Source organism: Protopterus annectens, chromosome 3.part0 (genome assembly GCF_019279795.1).
Source record: "Protopterus annectens isolate FY-2018-M chromosome 3.part0, PAN1.0, whole genome shotgun sequence".
NCBI lineage: Eukaryota > Metazoa > Chordata > Ceratodontiformes > Protopteridae > Protopterus > Protopterus annectens.
In genome coordinates, this window is record NC_056731.1 from 624,302,286 (window position 1) to 624,323,247 (window position 20,962).

A 20,962-nucleotide genomic window follows, 5' to 3' on the forward strand; every position below is an offset into this window, starting at 1 on the left:
CAGAGTGACCCAGCAATAGAGTATTTTCACTTACTATGAATGCAGATCTTAGAAAACAAACAAAATAAAAAAACAATGAATATATAAGAAAAAAAATACAGTTAAAAAATTAGAATTCAGATGGCTTCCTAATTCTGAGAAGCATCTGGCTGCTGGTCAATGATGAAATACAAATCAGAACATTAAGTACCAAAATGGAACACCATGTATAAATATATTACAAATATGCTATCTTAACCATGCTGAGGGAGCAGTCAGCAGATATTGCACTTTTTGGGACAGCAGCATTGCTAACATTATAGTACTATAGTTCCTGAAGATTAGTGACAGCATGATGATATATTAGCTATATTGTTGTAACCACAGTCTGCTTAGTGGAGCTCTTTATCCAACTCAACTCAACAAAACTGAATCACCTGTTAGATAAGGAATAAGCAAGATCAGCATTTTCATTTTATTCGGATGCAAGCACTTTGCATTTCCGTGCTGGTAGTCTGAATTCTGTCATGACTATGGTCTTCCTTCTTTTTCTATATCTTCATATTCTCTTATATATCCATAATCAACCCTCTATTGTACAAATCTTGTAGCACATCCATAGCTCTTGAAAACTAAAATGTATATGCAAATACATAGCTCATTTGTCTTATAAAATGTTATCTTTTCAGCATTTGCATTTCATTTTGGTGATGGTTTCCTGGGATGAGCTTGAAAATGGTCCCCCTTGGATCAGCACTCTGCCCGATTTAACAAAGAATAAATAAATAAATAAAATACTTCACTACATCTGGTGGTCTATATGTTATAGTTATTCACCAGTGATTCTCCTACTTCGCCTTCAGAAATAGCTATGACAACTTATTCTGCTCTTCCTTCCAGTCTATCATCATTGTCACTGGCCAGTTCCAGAATTCATTTTCCTAGGCTTACTATTCACTGACAACTGGTCTCCTTTACCTTTGCATCTTTTCTACAGACTTTCAATCCAGGCATAACTATATCTGAGTCATTCTATAATGTTGCTCATATTTGCATGTAGGCTTCAGTATCTACTTCATTTATTTATTTTTACTTATTTGATTTGCCAGGTTTGTAGAATGCATAACTTTATTCAGCCATAAACTGTGTTTAAAAAATATAAAATAACAGGCAAGAACTGGCACAAATCAGTAAAATACAATCAGAGGTCACATGTTTGCAGTATTTAAAGGTGTGTAATATCTTTGCAATGAAATTCATAACAATAAAAATAATTAGGGTCTAAAAATGACTGTCTTTTGTTGAAAAGTACATACTGTCAACAAAGTATATTAAATTAATTTTATCCAATGCACTATTGACAACTGTTTCACAACACAAATAGTACAACAGTTCTCATTACTGATTTATGTTTTTCAGTTATTACCAAGTAGACTGAAACAGGTAGCATGATAAACCCACAGATGCAGTTATATGATGCCCTTGAACAGCTACATGAGGGATTTAAGAGACAATGCAAACATTTGCTGAGGACTCCATTCTTAATGGCATGTGACCTTATTTAACATATGTGCCACGGTTTAGGATACTGAATTCAAAATACCCTACTTTTTATTTATTTATTTTATTTGACATTTGTTAACCATGTTAGTCTGGCTGGGCAGAAGCCCTTTTTCAGCAGAGACCTGAGGAGAAAAGCTCCAGTATTACATTACTTAGACATTAATTAACAAAGACAGTAGTTTACAAAAGAAGAAATAATACAATAAAAGCTAACATTCTTAGTACATGGTGGGATTCAGTTTTTACATAAGAAAATATTATTCTGAAATGAATACAAAAGTACAAGTATCTAAGAGATTTAAACACAAGGATTAAAGGCATATAAAGATATTGTAGAACACAGAGACCTGATTTTTGGCATAATTGTGGAAAGTTGTAGTGAGAGATGAGAAGAATATAGAAATAGCACAAGAAGAGTATATTGTGAGGAGAAGGATACTAAGGTATGTGGTTGGAGGTTGTACATAGTGGAAAAATAGTAGGAGGAGTCAGGACTAGAGAGGAGGAGTAAGGACAAGAAAGGAGAACAGGTAAGAAGCCAATGTGAGGACAAGTATGGTATTATCTGAGAGGGCAACATTCAATATAAAAGAAGTATAGCTTATGTTGGGTCATGGCAGAGACATGTCCATGATCTGTGGTAATAGTCTTTAATTGCTATTTTAAAGGTGTTTTTCTTGAGTTAGTTTGTTCCATGCATTTGTTATGGAATAGCTATAGAGTAATTTACCAATATTTTTGTTAGGCATGTAGACTTGCAAGAGGTTCTGTTGAGAGCTGTGGAGAGAGCGATTGGGGGTATAGGGCTGGATGTTAGTGGAGAGAGAGGGACAGGAAGATGGCTGATGTAGAATTGCATGTACCAAGAGAAGCGATTTGGTGGTGAAATTCAAGCCATTGCAGGTTTCTTAGAGTGATACAATGGTGGGTGAGGTAAGGTAGGTTGGAAGCAAATCGAGCTATTTTGTTATAGGTGCTTTATATATATATATATATATATATATATATATATATATATATATATATATATATATATATACATACATATACTGCAAAGGTTTATGGAATATTAAGGTGTACTTTCGTTTTAATTTGAGCTTTAAGTGTGGGAATATATGTTGGTTATCAACCTTTCAGAATGAAAGTCATCAAAGGTAGATAAGTATTTCATTTTTAGTGTTTTATGTATAAGCCAGGACCCTGACCTTCTGGCTTTCAACAAAAATGTCCAGAATCAGAGCAACTGAACCTTTTCCTGGACTCTCATATCATGGTGAGTAATAGTATGGGCATGCACTTGCTGACTGGCTCTTCTTAGCACTGACCTCTGTGACTGCTTTCAAACAGGTCTGTTAGAGCTGAGACAAGCCAGCATTTTACTTGTCTTTCTTTCAGCATCACCGCAATGCTGAATGCAAACAGGTCCGCTCCAATCAAAGAAAGGACATGATTGGTTGTGTCTGTCCAGAGCAATTTCTCAACAGTGACAGTGCCATTAAATAGCTGCCAGCTGAAAAGCTTGCTCTTTCTTTCTTAATTTTCCTTCTAAGTGCAATTTTTTTTTAAAAAAATGATCTATTGCTTTAAGTGATCTTTTAAGGACAACTCAAAAGACTTACTTGGAAAACTTGGACTTGGACAGCTCAGATAACTTGGAGGCCTTGAAGGGATTGGATGACAAGATGGCTGCATGGAAGACCTGAGGATGTGTTCATTTTTTTACTTATTTGTTTTAAGATGCTGTTTTAAGGACATCTTCAGCTGGAAAGACAAGGACAGACATGCTGGTAAGTCTCCATATCGGAGAGATGTAAGTGAGGATGGGGATTAAAGTGATGACTGAGTGCTGTATTTTCTTTGTTATTTCTTGTGTGCATGAAGGTTTATGTGTATGTTGTGGGGGTAATGTGGTGATATAAACTATATTAATTTTTAAGATAGCTCCACATTAATGTATTTTTATTCTAAAAGGATCATTTCTTGATTTTTTTACATGGTAGCGTATGCATGCATGCATTTGTGTGTGTGTGTGTGTGTGTGTGTGTGTGTGTGTGTGTGTGTGTGTGTGTGTGTGTGTGTGTGTGTGTGTGTGTGTAAGTGTGAGGAGTAGAATGTTAATATTTCTGGCTGCTGTTATGTATGCACCAAAGTTGAAACAGCAGGAGCAGGGAGGGGTATGCATTTGGCTTTTTTTTTTTTGCACCTCCATTGCTATGGAGGGAGGAGATGTGTGCCTGAAAAGGGGCAAGTGGCCAGTGGTTTGGTTTAGACAGATGTAGACAGTCTATTGCAACTGACATTTGTATTTTTGCCCATATTTGAAGAGCTAGGGGTGGTCTGTGGATTGGGTACTGTCTGCAGGTGGTTGTTTTGAGTGTATCAAAGTTGAAACTGCTCTCTGTTTCACAGAATATGCCTGACTTTGTGTCATATCTTTGGTCCGGCAAGGAATGGAAGATTGGAGTGGCCACATGGAGGGAGTGGTGGGGTTTAGCTGTGGCTGAAGGCAATTTACTATTGTAATTTGCTCTATTTAATGTTTGGAGCAAGTCAAAATATTTATCATATATGTAGATGAAAGGTTTGTGATTAGTCCTCACTTCTGGAGGGTCTTACAGATAGATGAGCCATCTAATTCCACAAATGGTCCATCTCATATTGCTTTTGCAGTAAAGCAGAAGACATAGGTCCTGATGATCTATTTTACTTTCCTTACAAAGCCCAGCCATAACCCACCTGATGATAATAGGTGTATGACTAAAAAAGTCATACTGTAGTAATTCAACTCTCCTTACAGAGGAAAAAAGAGGAAAAATATCAAAATGCAAAGAGTATTTGGTTGCTGTTAATGACAGAGGTCTCATCAATGAAAGTGTAGATGTGTAGTCCTTGAGAAAGAGAACGTCTAAGGTTACCAAGAAAAAAAAAATGAAGACTCATCTGAAAACAACAGCTGGAACAAAATCACCAGGCTCTGAGGGACCATGAATAGAATTTGACTATCCATTACTGAAAATTGGCATCCCTGGTTATTAGTCTAAAGGTAAACAAAACTGGAACTCATCCTGCATTTGCAAGTGTAAAAGCACTATACTCTCTTTGAGGAAATTATTTGACGAAAAAATGTCTGTCCTTTCTGAGTTTACAGGCTATTTTGTTATCATTTTACCTGTATGATTGATTTATTTTCTACTCTGTCATACACTTTTTTTGGTATTCCTCCTAATTGTTATAGTGGATAGTGTCTATTAGAAGTTTAGTGTAATACAACTTTTACAGCTTTATCCCCTGCAAATCTCTTTTCTGTTCTTATCATTGAGGCCTCATTTCCTTTCCTAACCATTTGATCTGCATGCCTTCATATTAGCTTAAGACCTTTATTTATTATCTGTGTAATTCCCACATGCCTTGTATCCTATTTTTGCTGAAAATCCCCAGCATGACATTGCATCACAATTAAGCTATTATCAGCTGAGGATGCTAACGCTAACCTAGAACCTACAGCTGGCAGTTTTTCTTCCTCCACCAGTAGCATAGCAAAGGTGGGGTGAAGGGGGCATTTGCCCATGGCACAAGGTGTTGTTAGAGGGTGCAGTACTGAAGTGTTGTTCCTGCATTCTTCTTTCTGTACCAGCATTTCTGAATGCTGGTACAGAAAGCAAATTGCAGATTTCTGAGGTAAGCTGTAGTAAGCAAATTGCTACAGATGTAGCAACTGGCTTGTTGTAGTTTAATATGTAACATTTATTTATTTATTTTTGCTCTTCCACTGAGGAGCAGGTGCTGGGAGGGGTGTGTATCTGGCTGGATTGGAGAGCCAGTGTATTGGAGTGGACCTCTTTTTTTTGCACTTCCATTGCTATGGAAGGAGAGGATGTGTGCCTGAAAAGAGTTAAGTAGCCAGTGGTTTTGTTTAGACAGCTGTACACAGTCCATTGCAGCTCACCTTTTTATTTTTGCCTTCATTTGAAGAGCTAGGGGTGGTCTGTTGGTTGGGTACTGTCAGCAGGAAGACAAAGGAAGAGCTCAAACTGACTACCTAGTATGATCATTGGGAGCTATAACATTTCTAAAATGCAGAAATGAAAAGGTGTGATATTAAGGATTAAAATGAAAAATAGAGAATGTACTATAGCACCGTGTACTGGTTCTAACCAAAATTATGTTTTAAAATAATATCAGAATATATAGTCAAAGTCAAAGTGAACTTTATTGTCATTCAGGCTATACAACTTGTGCTCACTGAATGAAATTTCATTACTCCGACTCAAGGTGGAGTCATTTCTACATATAGACAATCTACAGTACAACAGCTATTATTAACATGACCACATTCTCTATAGCTTGCACGCTGTGCAAGATTGATGCAGGAGCTCCAGCAGGCAATATGTCTGCCATGCAATCTAGGAACAGCCTACAGGGGCATACACGAGCGCTCCTGCACTAATCCTGCACAGACTAAGCCCCTGTATGCAAATCACCCCATTTGCAGGAGAAATCTATGCAAATTAAGTGATTTAATAATCCAGGAAGCTTGCAATGGCCATGTAGGACTAGTGCAATCTGCAGAAATGTACTCGGTTAGTAACCAAGTACATTTCTGCAAAATCCAAAACGGAGCTGTGATAGCTCCAAATAAAGGCTGCATATCATGTAGTAAGCATGCCAATGGCCAAGTATAAGGCCATTGACATTGCAAACAATGAAAAAAATAAAATAATCAACTTTTTTTTTTAAGCCGATCTTGGCTATTTAAGCGAAGTGCAGCGGCGCACAAACTGGATCGGGGGAAAATAACAAAATAAACCTAAATTAAGCATTCTAACTAAAATCAGTATTCTGCCATGCAAGTCAATGGCAGGCAGAAGACAACATGGCCAGTGAATAGTGGCTGCTAAGGGGGGAGGCTCAGTGTGAGACATGTAACTATGCATTAGCAGTCAATCCTATGCAAATGAGGGGAAGGATAGTGAATCCCAGTTTTCCCCAGCATATGAGTCAGGTCCCAAAAGTGTAAGAGTAGGAATAGCTTGGTGCAAGCCTAGGAGTTATATGACATCATATGGGGGGGTGTCAGGCATACTGTAAGCGGATTGGAGCCCTGTGGCTTGGGTTTGCTCCTAGCTTAGCACAGCTAAGCTAGGGGGTGTGTCTAAACCTGCCTGCACTCTTTACAATGCCTAAGTGGGTTTGCATGCTGCACACCAGGTTTTAAAGGCAGAAAAAAAAGTTAAACCAGGAAATAGCAGCAGTGTGTACATTTGTGCACAATGTGTGGTGTGCCCCCAGGCTTAAACGGGAAGGCAATGCGTAGGGAAAACAGCAGTAGGAAGGTAACCAAAGAGAACTAGCATAGCTGGCAGGTGAAATGTATCAGAATCAGCCAATTACACAGGCACAAGACCAGCCCAGCCCAGAACACTACTATAAACTATGCAAACACCTTCCCCTCTGGTTTTTCCCTCACTCTACACCACAGGTGTAAACAAACGGGGAACTTTGAACACTCACAACAGCAAAATTATAGGGGCTGTAATAGCTATCATACAACAACTTGTGGAAGAGGCTGAGGGTGGTGAGGATGTGAATGCTGTCGACCAACCCACAGTGAGGAGATGGAGAAGAGTGTGCAGACCCAAGGTAACCTACCAGTGGCTACATGAGCTGGAAATAGTGGAGCGCTATAGGGTGGACAGGGACCTCCTACAGCTAATTGTTGAGCTTTACCGGCCACGCCTCACACACAGAACTAACAGAGGGGAACCCATCCCAGTGGATACCAAGGTGTGTGTAGGCCTAAGAATACTAGCTACAGGTACCTTCCAAAGGCCAACTGGGGATATGATGGGGATCTCACAGGCATCAGCAGCCAGGGTACTCCACCAGTTCCTGGATGCCATGTCAGCACATGTCGGTGAGCACGTATATTTCCCCAACACCCATGAGGTGTTGGCCAGCAATATGCAACTGTTCCACCAAATAGCAGAATACCTGAGGTAGTGGGTGCTATAGACTGCACACACATATGCATCAAAGCACCACTCAGTGAGCGGGATAAGGTCTACATCAACCGTAAGGGCTTCCCCTCCATCAACTGCCAGGTCATGTGCTATGCCCGGGGCATAATAATGAATGCGTGTGCTGGCTGCCCTGGAAGCTATCACGATTCCCACATCTGGTATCTGATGCAACTGTACCAGAGATTTGCAAATGGGGACATCCCTGATGGTAACCTAGTGGGGGATGCTGGATATGCACTGGAGCCATGGCTGATGAGACCCATCAGAAATACACACACACCCAAACAAGAACTCCATAATGAGGCACACTCCCAGACCAGAATTATAGTAGAATATGTGTTTGGGATGCTCAAGTCATGCTTCCGGTGCCTGGACACATCCAGTGGAGCCTTGCAGTACTCACCAGCTACATGTTCCCAAATTGTCCTCGTATGTGCCATGCTACACAATATGATCCTGAAGAAACAGCTGCAGCAGGAACAGCACGGGGCAGGGCCACATAGCCCCCCACTATTGCCAAGGCCTACACAGGCACAGAGTGACTCAGAGGAACAACAACCTAAGCCTGCCCCAATAGGCAGAAGGAAGCATGCCCAGTATGCCCTGGCCTTGGCAAAGAGGTAACGCATGGCACATACACTGACACAGGGGGGACCCAGGGAATGACAACTCTCTCTGAATCTCACATACAGTAAATGGGATGCCAAACATTACACTGCCTCTGCTCAACTGTGTAGGGAGTGTACTATGTGCATCCAACATAGGCAGCCCTGCAGCACCACCCTCAATACTGGGACACCCACAAGGTAAGTGACTCACACATGCCAGTCAGGGGGGTTCACTTACCCAACAACAGTCATAGCCAGCAGGACAGGTGTAGACAAACACAAACAAAGGCTGTGCTATGGCCTTTGAATGATGCCTATGGGTACCCCCCCAGGCCTACACAGACAAAAGCAGGTCAGACAGTAGGATGTCAGTTCTGAAGAGTAGGAAGTCAGAAACTAATATGTAGGTAAACAAAAGCTAAGATCTGTAGTACACTGGTATGCCTCTAGGCAGCATGATAGGTAAGACTACAGAATGAAATGGAGTACCTGACATACCAGTACAGTCATAGCAAATGTGTACAAGTGTCAGATGCGCCCCCCCCCTCATCCTACGTAGACATGTAGTGACAGGCAGGTGTGCCCCCCAATCCCGTGTAGAAATGTAGAAATAATCAGGTGTGCCCCCCATCCTACGTAGAAATGTAGTAACAGTCAGGTGTGCTCCTCCCAATCCTGTGTAGAAATGTAGAAATAGTCAGGTGTGTCCCCCCATCCTACATAGAAATGTAATAACAGTCAGGTGTGCCCCCCCAAAGCCTGTGTAGAGATGTAGAAATAGTCAGGTGTGCCCCCCATCCTACGTAGAAATGTAGTAACAGTCAGGTGTGCCCCCAATCCTGTGTAGAAATGTAGAAATGGTCACTTGTGCCCCATCCCATGTAGAAATGTAGTAACAGTCAATACCATGTGATCAACAGATACCCTGCAGAAACAGTATGCTACCTGTAGGTGTACAACACATAGGTCAGCACTGCATTACAGACTACCTGGACTTGATCCACACATTCAGTACAGATGGGCATGCTGGTCATGCTCACACACTTAGAGAAATAAAGGCAATGTCAGTCAACAGCACACTGAAAGATCATACTGGGCATGCTCACACATGAAGGCCCTGTCTGCAAACACCAGTGGATCAGACATAACTTGCAGTCGCAGATGTTACCGCAGACACTCCTCAGCATGCACCACACATGCTTTGCACACACAGTGGACAGGAATACAGACATATATCTAAGGACAACACACTATAATAATCCAAAGGTAGATGTACATAGATGTGTGGAAGAGGGTGACTGTGACATGGTGCCACCCAGGCCTGTCCCACCCAGCACACAGCCAAAGGGCCACAACCACATGAGGTTCAGATGTCACTCACTGTAGATACTAGCCACCGGTATCTGTCAGCAGTACAGACTATGTGGTGCAGGTGCTAGCTGTGCATCATGACTGTACAAGGAAGGTGTCATCTAGCATCTGTATATATGTACCTGTGAAATATGACCCTGTGTGTGCCCGCATGTGGTGTGTCAACCTCTAGATGAATGGGTTATGGCCCATGCACACACACTGCCCTCCCCATAGCCCTACTATGACAAGCCTACTGAGGTCATTCACTGTGAAATAAACCTTTGGGAGAGTTGTAGCCCAGTAATCTCCATGGTGCATCCCATAACTGCATAGTGTGATAAACTGGTTAGATAGGAGTTCTAATCCCAGACTTGGCAAGTGTGTGTGTGTGTGTGTGTGTGTGTGTGTGTGTGTGTGTGTGTGTGTGTGTGTGTGTGTGTCTGTCTGTCTGTGTAGAGAGAGTCACATTCCCTACAACTGAAATGCACTACTTTGGTAAGGCTGCTGATGTCATCCATCTAGAAATACACCTCTGGGAAGGTTGTAGCCCAGTAATCTCTGTAGCATGTCCTGTAACTGTGTACTGCTGTAGTGTGATAAATTAGGTAGGTGTTCTAATCCCAGACTTGGCAAGTATGTCTGTCTGTATCGAGAGCAAGCTTTTTAGGGTAATCACACTCCCTACAATTCAAATGCTCAATTTTGGCAAGGCTGCTGATGTCATCCACCTAGAAATACACCTCTGTGAAGATTGTAGCCCAATAATCTCTGTAGTGCGTCCTATAACTATGTACTGCTGTAGTGTAGTACATTAGTTAGGTAGGTGTTCTAATTCCAGACTTGGTAAGTGTGTGTGTCTGTCTGACTCTCTCTGTGTAGAAAGCAATGCTTTTTAGGGTAGTCACACTCCCACAATTCAAATGCTCAACTTTGGCAAGGCTGCTGATGTCATCCACCTAGAAATACACCTCTGTGAAGGTTGTAGCCCAGTAATCTCTGTAGCTCGTTCTATAACTGCATACTGTGGTAGTGTGCTAAATTAGTTAGGTAGGTGTTCTAATCCCAGACTAGGCAAGTGTGTGTGTGTCTATCTGACTCTGTCTGTGTAGAGAGCAATACTTTTTAGGGTAGTCACACTCCCTACAATTCAAATACTCAACTTTAGCAAGGCTGTTGATGTCATCCACCTAGAAATACACCTCTGGGAAGGTTGTAGCTGAGTAATCCTCATAGCACTTGCCATAACTGCATATTGCTATAGTGTGATATAGAACTCTGGTTGGGTTCTGTTCCCACCCATGGCAGTTCAGGATGTTTTCTGTGTGTTTCAATGTTTGTGTAGGGAGCAATGCATTTTAGGTTCATTTCAAATGCCCTACTTTGGCAATCCTGCTGATGTCATTCATTGTGAAATACACCTTTGGGGAAGGAGTTCTCCAGTAATCTGCGGTGTATACTATAACTGCGTAATGCTGCAGTGTAATAAACTAGTTAAGTAGGGGTTCTACTCCCAGACATGACAGGTGTGCATGTGTGCATTTGTAACTCGTATAGTGTGTGGCGGTGGGTATGAGTGTGTGACACCTGGGCCCAATGTGGAGTGGGTTTTGCAAATTTCTTATATGTTGGCCCTAGTATATATCACAATGTCCACCATACAGAGATAACATATGTGAAATAGCTGAGAGGCTGGGGTGCAAATCCATACCCATACATGTGACATCAAGGCCAGGCACTCACAGTTAGCAACCCCAGTATTACCCAGAGCACACTCTCAACCCATGCCTCATACACACACACACATGCCTAGACAACAGCCAATATGTGGGTAGTACACTGCATATTGGCCACTGATAGTAACTATGGAGGGATTGCAGTTGGCTATAGAGGGCGTGGAACCCTGTTCATCTGTCCAATAGGCATGTACATGCAGACAGAGCACCTTCCTCATGTTTTTCACTGGAAAACTGCAACACCTGTGTGCCATCACATGTGAGCCACAAAGGACATACCATGCCAGAAAACATGCCGTGTATGGACAGATGCCACTGACACCAGGGAATGCAGTTAGCATGCTATTAATGTAGGTGCAGGGTAAACCTGCTGTCCATTACCAGTTCCCACCACAGGTGGCCAAGACTGGCAATCTGATGATAATCTGTGTACACAACATGGGGCAGACACCTCAGGTACAGTTCCACATGTCACTGTGCATGCATGTGGGAGGTGTGCACATCCCAGACACCGTCCATGTCATGGATTATGGAACACATACATGGCAAACGATGCACAGCATCGGTCACACACAATAGTCACCCAGGTGACTGGATGGTGAATACAATAGCCACCTGTGTGGGCTAATCCAGACACTACTCCCCTGAGCCACACTGCAGACCATTATCATGTGGCCTGATGCCAAAGTATACCCATCAACTAGCCTAGTATAGCCATCTGGCACAGTCGACCACCACACACCCATGCAGAAATGCACCCATGCATGTCAGTACTGGCACCCTGTGTGTTTGTTTGTGTGTTATCTGATGCGTATGTTTACATCCATACTCACTACAACCCCCATTGGTATACTGAAGCATTCTGTCTGATGTCAGACACCTCCCCATACCCTTTGCCCATATAACCTCCATATAACCCATGTGGTGCCTGTGATACCTGCACAGTAATGTGTTGTGGCAATCTCACTAGTGATGAGTTGTAATCCTGGTCCTGCCAAATGTGTCAATGTGTGTGCGTCCCTGTGAAAGTGTGGCTGTGTTGACGCTGGCACCTGGTTATATGGACAGGCATGTTTACTTTACCTACCGTATAGCTGCCATATCCCTGTTGCAGATGTCACTCACCATCACATACATGTTCTGAGGGCTCCACAACAGGTAACCTATGTGGCACATCCAATAACTGCATAGAACTGTGATAGCACTACATAGTCGTCAGGGGTTTGATACTATGTGCTGGTAGGTGTGTGACATAAACATGCATAAGTTTTACTCTCCCACCCCTCACTGACTTGTCTTTGCCTCTGTCTAGGTAATGCTTATGATCAGCTGATGGCCTCTGCATGAATTGCAGCCCTCCCCTAGCTGATTGCATGTGGAATAGCTGTGGTAACATTCCCATAGCCAATTGCATGGAAACACACTCCAATATCTAGGAACATCATGTTGGTGTTTGGCATTTTCAGTCACTGTGAGCAGGAACTCGATCTGTTGTTTGCAAACAGCATCTCAGATGGATTGGGGATTTACCTTTGACAACATACACTGTGGAAACAGGCCAACACACAGGAGGGGGATGTGCCTGACCTGACTACAGACTGTAAGTGCTGCTATACTGCATTTGGAGCAATGTTGGTTTAACAGGGTGTGTGCGGATATGACTGCCCTACATGTATTAATACCTGCCATGTCAGTTCTATGTTTATGAGGATTCCCCATCTGTAGGGTCATCTGCAGAATAGGCAGTGTGTGGTGCCTTTGGTTTCATGTGTTACCCAGAGAGCATGTATCTATGAACTGCAGAAGGTAGTGTGAGGATTGCAGTCTGTAGATGATGAAAGCCATGACAGTTACTGACTTTATATCCCTCATAGGACATATGCTGCAACAAACCCTGTTACAACAGTAAATGCATGATGTTATCACAGCAACTTGTCAATATTGGCCCTGTGTATGTGCCTCCAGCCACAACTCTGTCAACCTTTGTACATATGTTGTGCATTAAGAAGTACATATGTGTTGTACACCATAATTAGTGTCATCATATCTGATAACAAGCCAGTGAGATATCAGACTGCTACACATGTTATGTACAGTAGGGGTTATATTTGATGACATAAACTGGACATTCTGTGGTTGTGTGCACAGTACTGAGGTCTGTGTACGTATGGTGAATGTTGACAATGTGTGTATTGTTAATATGTACCTTGGCCTGTGTATAGACTGTGGTAGATGTCATCAATCTGGGTCCCATCCTATCTGATGTTACATGCTGCTCCACTGTATGTTACCATATAGGCTTACATGTTTGTAGGGCCTTACACACACATATCCCATACCACAAATAGGCATAAGGTCACACTGTGTAGCGGCCCAGTCTATGTAAGGTTATTGTGTGAGTGGCACATATGAGGATGGTGTTGGACAGATAGTCCTTAATCTGTAATATTATGCTAGCTTACCATATGTGGCTGTGGCTGTGTTCACATTGGTTGTGGTTATGCACTTTCATACAGGTGTATCTTACCCTGTCCTGTGACATGCCTGTAGAGCCTGCTATATATGCAGGTACATGTGCATTCTTCTATAAGATATGTAGGCCAGTGTTGAGCCAGTCTGCCTGTAGCCTGCACAGATCTTTGTTACATGCCTAGCAGCTTAATGTACTTACCCAGTGAGATGTCATGTCCAGATACTTGCCAGATGTAATGCTACCGGGCCTTCCTTAACAGTCATGTATGTCAGACAGAGCGGGGGGATGCTGTACAGATGTATGTCAATATCTAGTGGGTTGTATGTGGCCATGGCATCTCTGTACCAGCAGTTATTATGTGTCAGGACAGACAGGGGTGTGAATGCATAACCTATGGGGCGAATGTATATCAGTCATTATGTGTTATACCCATATACATGGCTATTAACATCCATATTGTCAGGCTTGGTCCACATGTTCTGCACTAAGGGGTTCTGTGTATACCTCTGGGCTGTACAGAGTGTGTCAGGACCACATCTATTGGCCAATATCTCTGCTGTAGTCCACAAAAGCATTACGTGCTTGCAGCAGTACTGTACTATGATGCCCTTAGGATGTCTGTCAGAAGCCAATGGCGCACATAGGAAAAGAAGATGTGACCTCCAACACACACCATGTCTGTGAAGAGAATCCCTATTACAGTAGCAATAGTCTACTAATATACCTGCTATACATACCTGACATTCCCTTGCACTAGGAAGTTGGGACTATAGGGGCTGAGGTAAGGCTATACCTCATGTTCAGGATATATGGTGAATATATATGGTCATATGACTATCCAGATATCTATATAGGTAATTAACATGTACATATTAACATATATAGATGGGTGTGTATATGTACATATATATGCATAAACACACCCAGATATATACATATACAGAACATTATATGTCTACACATATACAGATAGTGATACATATCCACATATACATATACCACGCTGCCATTCCTGCCAACGGTCCACTGCTGTTGTATCCCCCACACATACAGTAGGGCTGGGGCCATATATGTGTGGGCTTCAGCTGCACAATACATGTGTGCCCATATGCACTCCAGAAGCCAGTGTATGTAACAGTGGTATATGGCCCTGTATTATTGAGTCTAGATGGGTGCACCATACATAACCTAGGCTGTTAGAAAATGTGAGGGTATTGGGGTGACCTGCCTTAAAGTATCTGGATGTACAGTACCATAAATTTCACCTATCTTGACATTACTTACATAAAGTGGGTTACTGCAGTCCTACTGCCTCCTGCCATACAGACTGTTCTGTTTGCCAGTGTGTCTGTGATGGTGTCAGTTATGCCTTGTTATGTAACAGTTACATCCCATTTGGTCAACTGAAGTCTTTATCACCTAGTGATTGTGTACAGAGTGTAGATAGAGGCCGCTGGACTATACATCGACATAACTTACTGTTGATTGTGTGGTATCCTGTGGCCCAGTTTGTCTTCACTATTGTACGATTTGGAGGGCTTGGACTGGACAGCAACATTTGTGAACCTTTCCAGACTACTGTATTATTATAACTGTTTCACAGTTGCATTACTCTGTTTATAGGGATGTCAGTGTCTGAACAGCTATATGACATGGCATATAAAACTGTAATAGTACACAAATAAAGGTTTTCCATTTCTGCAAACCTGTGTGTGGTGTTTTATCCTATGACCTCTCTGTGGGTATATGTTGCAGGCACCAAATGTCATTCAGTGTCTCATTCAGTGTCCAGTTGTTAGGGTGTTAACTGTAGGCATAGTGGCTGTTCCATATTGTGTGCACCTACTACATAATTATCTTACTGTACACATCTCTGCATGTGTATGTGTAGCCACATGTATATGTATATGTATATATATATATATATATATATATATATATATATATATATATATATATATATATATATATATATATATATATATATATAAATATCTGTATCTGCATATATGTGTCTGTATATCTGTATCTGCAAATATGTGTCTGTATATATGTATCCTGGGATTGTTGATAGCTTCCACATTTTACATTTCCTATAGGAGCCAGACTGTACTGCATGATATGTTACCAATACCAGCCTGACATCATACAGGTGGGATATAGTACTGTTAACATCTTGTGCTCATGTTGTGTCAGGATCTGGTTATGGTATCTGCAACACTTGGTAGTGTATTGCAGGGCGGACGTGTTTGGCTGTGGGGGAGTGGGTATACCTATTCATACAAGACGTATATCGTTTGGGGCCTCTCAACCCCATTAATGGTGCATGTGGACACATATGATTTAGTTAATCTTCCATTGATATCTACACATGTATGTCCATATATACCTATATGGATATATATATATATATATATATATATATATATATATATATATATATATGTATATATATTATGTATATCTGCTTACTTATATATAACTATGTCCGTATATACCTACATAGATATATATATCTGATTACATATATGTAACTTGCTGTGTATATGTACACATATAGGTGTAGACATATATATGTGTTGCTGTAGGCATCCGCATGAATATATGTTCATATATATTTATATATATATATATATATATATATATATATATATATATATATATATATATATATATATATATATATATATGTTGTATCTGTTTAGATATTAATATATTTACACACACTCATACATCTACATGTTGGACTACATTCTATGTACTGTTTAATGACTGGGCTGGATGATATGTTTTCGAATTCATCAGAGTTATGTGTATTTGGCATGACTTAATGGTAAATCCCTTTGTCTGTAGTGTGTAGGGTCTTGGGTTCGAGCCTTGCAGAGGCTGTTTATTTTGTTTCTGGGCAGAACATGGGCTGTTGGATACAGAGTGATTAAGGCACTTTAAAACACTTGTAAGCGGGTTTGTGCTGGTTTGTGCGGAGGTAAACACTGCTAACTTCTGGTTACAGTTTCTTATACTCAATTAGCTTCTAAATTGCTTAAACAGTGTAGGCATTGGTTACCCCCATGAAAACAGTCTTAGACCCATTTACTGCTGCTTAAAAGTGCTTACTCCCACTTTCCCCCACCATAATTTCTTTAAAAGAAAAGAAAAAAGGTTTGATAAGAAAGTGGTGAAAAAGGAGCACAAAGAGGAAAATACAGTAGGGAAAATATCTAAAGATGTGCAGGAAGGGTGTAGGGAAGGTCCATAGCTGCCCATTTCATCTACATCAACAACTGTGCATATACCCTGAATTTGGAAGTAGCTTTGGACACTTAAACCCCTGGGAGAAGTGTGAGGACAACAATAATACGTTGTGATGCCAATGGACAGCTATGTATGGGGCAATATTTTTTTCTGGGAACAGATTGCCCATTTTTCTTTTTCAGGTAAGAGTGGGATGTTGTGGAGGGGTAGTAGGCATATTTGAGGAAGTAGGTTGAGTAGGTTAACAGACAAGACACACAAGATGCATACAGGGGCGATATATGACATATGTGGGGGTAAACACCTTGATGGGGAGGAGTGTTGGGATATCGGAAGCCCACAAGCCTCCTAGTGGTAACAGTGGGACTGAGGTCCCCACCCATGGGCAGTCACCACTGCTCCTTCACAGCCACGAAGGTGGCTGTGCTGGGGTCTGAGCCGCAGAGCCAGGCTGACTCTCTAATCATGGCAGGTGGCCCTCGAGCTGGAGTAGAAGATCACCGAACTCCTCAGTGATCGCTCTACACACCACGACCCCAACCTGGCGATGGGTGACATGTGCCTGTCTGCACCCACTCACAGGCAGGGCCAAACCTCATCCCCTGAGGTGGTTCCACCCAAAGGTGGTGCAGGACCAATGGACATTGGGGTCCGGAGTTGGAGCCCAAACATGCTGGTGCCCGGTGCCACAACCAGCTGAGGTGGGACAGGTGGGTCTGCTGGGACCAGCCTTCCCAAGCATGCTATAGTGTTTAGATTTCATCATCATATATGGGTTAGTAATAGTCAACACATTCCAGGGTTAGGTTTAACAGCATGAATAGATATTCCCATTAACCCAGACACCAGATACGGAACAACTGCATAGCAAACAAAAAACATGCATATATGGGACCACTATGGTAATAAGAACAGCATGCATGTACGTTGATGGCACCATGCAAACAATGTTGGAATAATTCAATATGGCACATGCATGGGAACCATTAAAATATTTATCAAATAATTGGACATTATCAGAGTCATTACATACCAGTTGGAGTGGGTATGTTGATTATTGTTTGAGATAAGGTGTGGGGGGGGGGGGGCGGAGATGTCAATTAACAAGTAGTATATTCCTGTAGTCCACATTACTTTACTAGTCAGTGCTATCTGTACCTTACAAGTCTTACTACACTACCCTATAGCCTTATTTTGGACAGTGATATGGCTGTCATCATCATTACACATGAACCGGTTTTACTTGCAGTATACACCTCTTACCTGGTATACCTGTGGAGGGAATGTTTGTTAACACTGACTAACTGTTTGTACACATATGCCTGGATTCTGGGTTGATGTTTTGCACTATGCTATCCAACTCTTTCTGCACAGACTCTGGCCATGTGTTGACCACATGCTGGTGTGCCTGAACATATCTAGAATATTGCCCTCTTCCACCTTTAGTTACCTGACACACACATATACATGCATTCTTACACAGTTATATTATGTAGCACAGTGTGGGTGACAGTGACCAGTGATACTTTATTATTCAGAGAAACTGCAACATTCCCATTCCCCTACAATACCAGGGTGGACCGTACCAGTACAGGTTATATTGGTCTGTATTTCTCAGCACAGTGTTCGTATCCAATGTGCCTGTGGGAGCAATGTTTGTTAGCACTACCTGACTGTTGCCACACAAAATTCCAGATTACTCATTAGTATTATGCACATACATCTCACTCTGTTACTGTACACACTCTGGTCACAGCTTCACAACATGTGAGTTTAGATAGGACATACTTGAAATATTACTCTCCTAACAGTTTTGGGGGTTGCTACAGTGACAGGTGTGTTCTCATGATGGTTGACAATCACTTGTATTCCCTGTTAGCTGACTACACATCTGGGATCATCCCACAGACTTACCAGGGGGACAGGCAGCAGATATGGGCACATATACTGAACATTCTGGCATCATGTATACAGTTGTGGGGTATGAATCTGTATGCAGTCTAATTCCACTCCCAGGATTCAGATCATGGCTGTGTCTGCTACCACTTAAACACTGTCCATCACAGTTGTGTCTGCAATATTGATATTGCTGTATATCTCCAATCTGCTTTCTGTCTTAATAATCCCCTGTGCTTATGCATTCTGACCTTGTATAACAGCACTCTAATACAGATTTCCTAGACAGTTATATGTTGTAGGACAGTGTGGGACAACAGTGATGTGTAATACCTCATTATTCTGAGCAACTGCATATCATTCTTGTATTTCTGGGCAGAGTGTTGGTATCTGACAGGCCTCTGGGAGGAATGTTTATTAGCACTACCTCACTGATCCCACACACAGTACCAGGTTCCATATTACTATTATGCACATACATCTCACTCTGTTACTGTACACACTCTGACCACAGCTTAACAAGGTGGGGTGTAAATGGGACATACGTGGCTTCTTAGTCACATAAGGTATTGGGGAGTTGCTAGTGTGCCAGGTTTGTTGTCATAGATGTGTGTCAATCAGTTGTATTTCCTGTTTGCTGCCTATACGTCTGGGATTATCCCACTGATTTCCCAGGGGGATAGGTTGATAAGCAATAGATATGAGCCACTTTAATAGACATTCTGGACATATCTGGACAGTTGTGGGGTATGATTCTGTATGTAGACTACTACCACTGGCAGGATTCGAACCATGGCTGTGTTTGCTAAAAAAACGACAGTTCACATCTCAGTTGCATGTGCTATTCAGATTTAGTTGTCTGCATTTTCCCTGAATACTGTCTATGTGTCTCTCAGTTGTACTAAATGGCCTCTGGGTATTACACCTGTCATATACAGGCATTCCTACACATTCAATTTATGGTGCATGGTGAGGGTAATAGTGCTTAATACAACAGTACAATTACATGAGTGCAAATCTACATTACCATATGATACCAGAATATATACATGCAGTCCAGCAGTCAGACCTGTTTTGTCCGGATATTACACTTTTATTGACATACAAACAATATGAGACTCTTCCTGCCATATTATCTAGTGTATGCAGTACTTGCCTTGAACAATACAGGTTTTATACTAGCAATTAATTTACTACTACTTTTATTTTTATTTCCTATGACAGTAAAAGCATGAGTATTACTGACCTGCCTTGCATCGCAACCTCACCAGGCAGCTGATGTGGGCCTTCTGGTTCAAGGCCCAGTCCATTGCAGTCATGGGGGACATAAGAGGAATATTGAGCCATACCTATCCATGATATACCTGAGCTGGCAATTATTACACACATGCTGGAGTGATGCTTACACACATCTGGAACATCCCTTGATGCTCTAGACTCTTAGAGCCACTCCTCCAAGAGGTCCCCCTTATACCGCTTCAGGTCGCATAGTGGTACCTTACCTGGTCACCAGTTCAGGGTATGCCAGTGGCACTGCTGAGGTCGCGGGCGAGACAGCCTCAGGCCTCTGCCTTATATTAGGAGCCCTGGTACTGGCCCTGCAGCAGTCTCTGTGCATGGTCTTTATCTAGGAATCCTGCCATGACCATGGACTCCTGGATGCACCAATGCTGCACCCGGAAGTGCACTCCTTTTCCCCTTACTGCCATAGTGCCTGCAATGGGATACTACAACCAGTTATGAGATGTATTCCCACCTCTTGGGTTTAAGTAGGACTGATTTCCCACACTTTTCCTTGATTGGCTGGTTTTGAAAAGGCTAAGCTATGGGCAAACCTGCTTACCTAAGGTTGGCATTGTTTAAAGGGGTATACCACTGGGCACAAAGAGTTAGCTGGTCTACACATTGCTCACACCTCCTAAGCTGGCCTGTGCAATGCTTAGCGTTGCTTACATTAGACCTTCATTATAATGTCTTTTTGGCATTGTGTTATTATTCATTACACCTTATATGTATGCCTAGTATCCCTGATTGATGTGTACGTGCACTCTGTGGGGTCCTTGTGTTTTATTGGGGACTTCA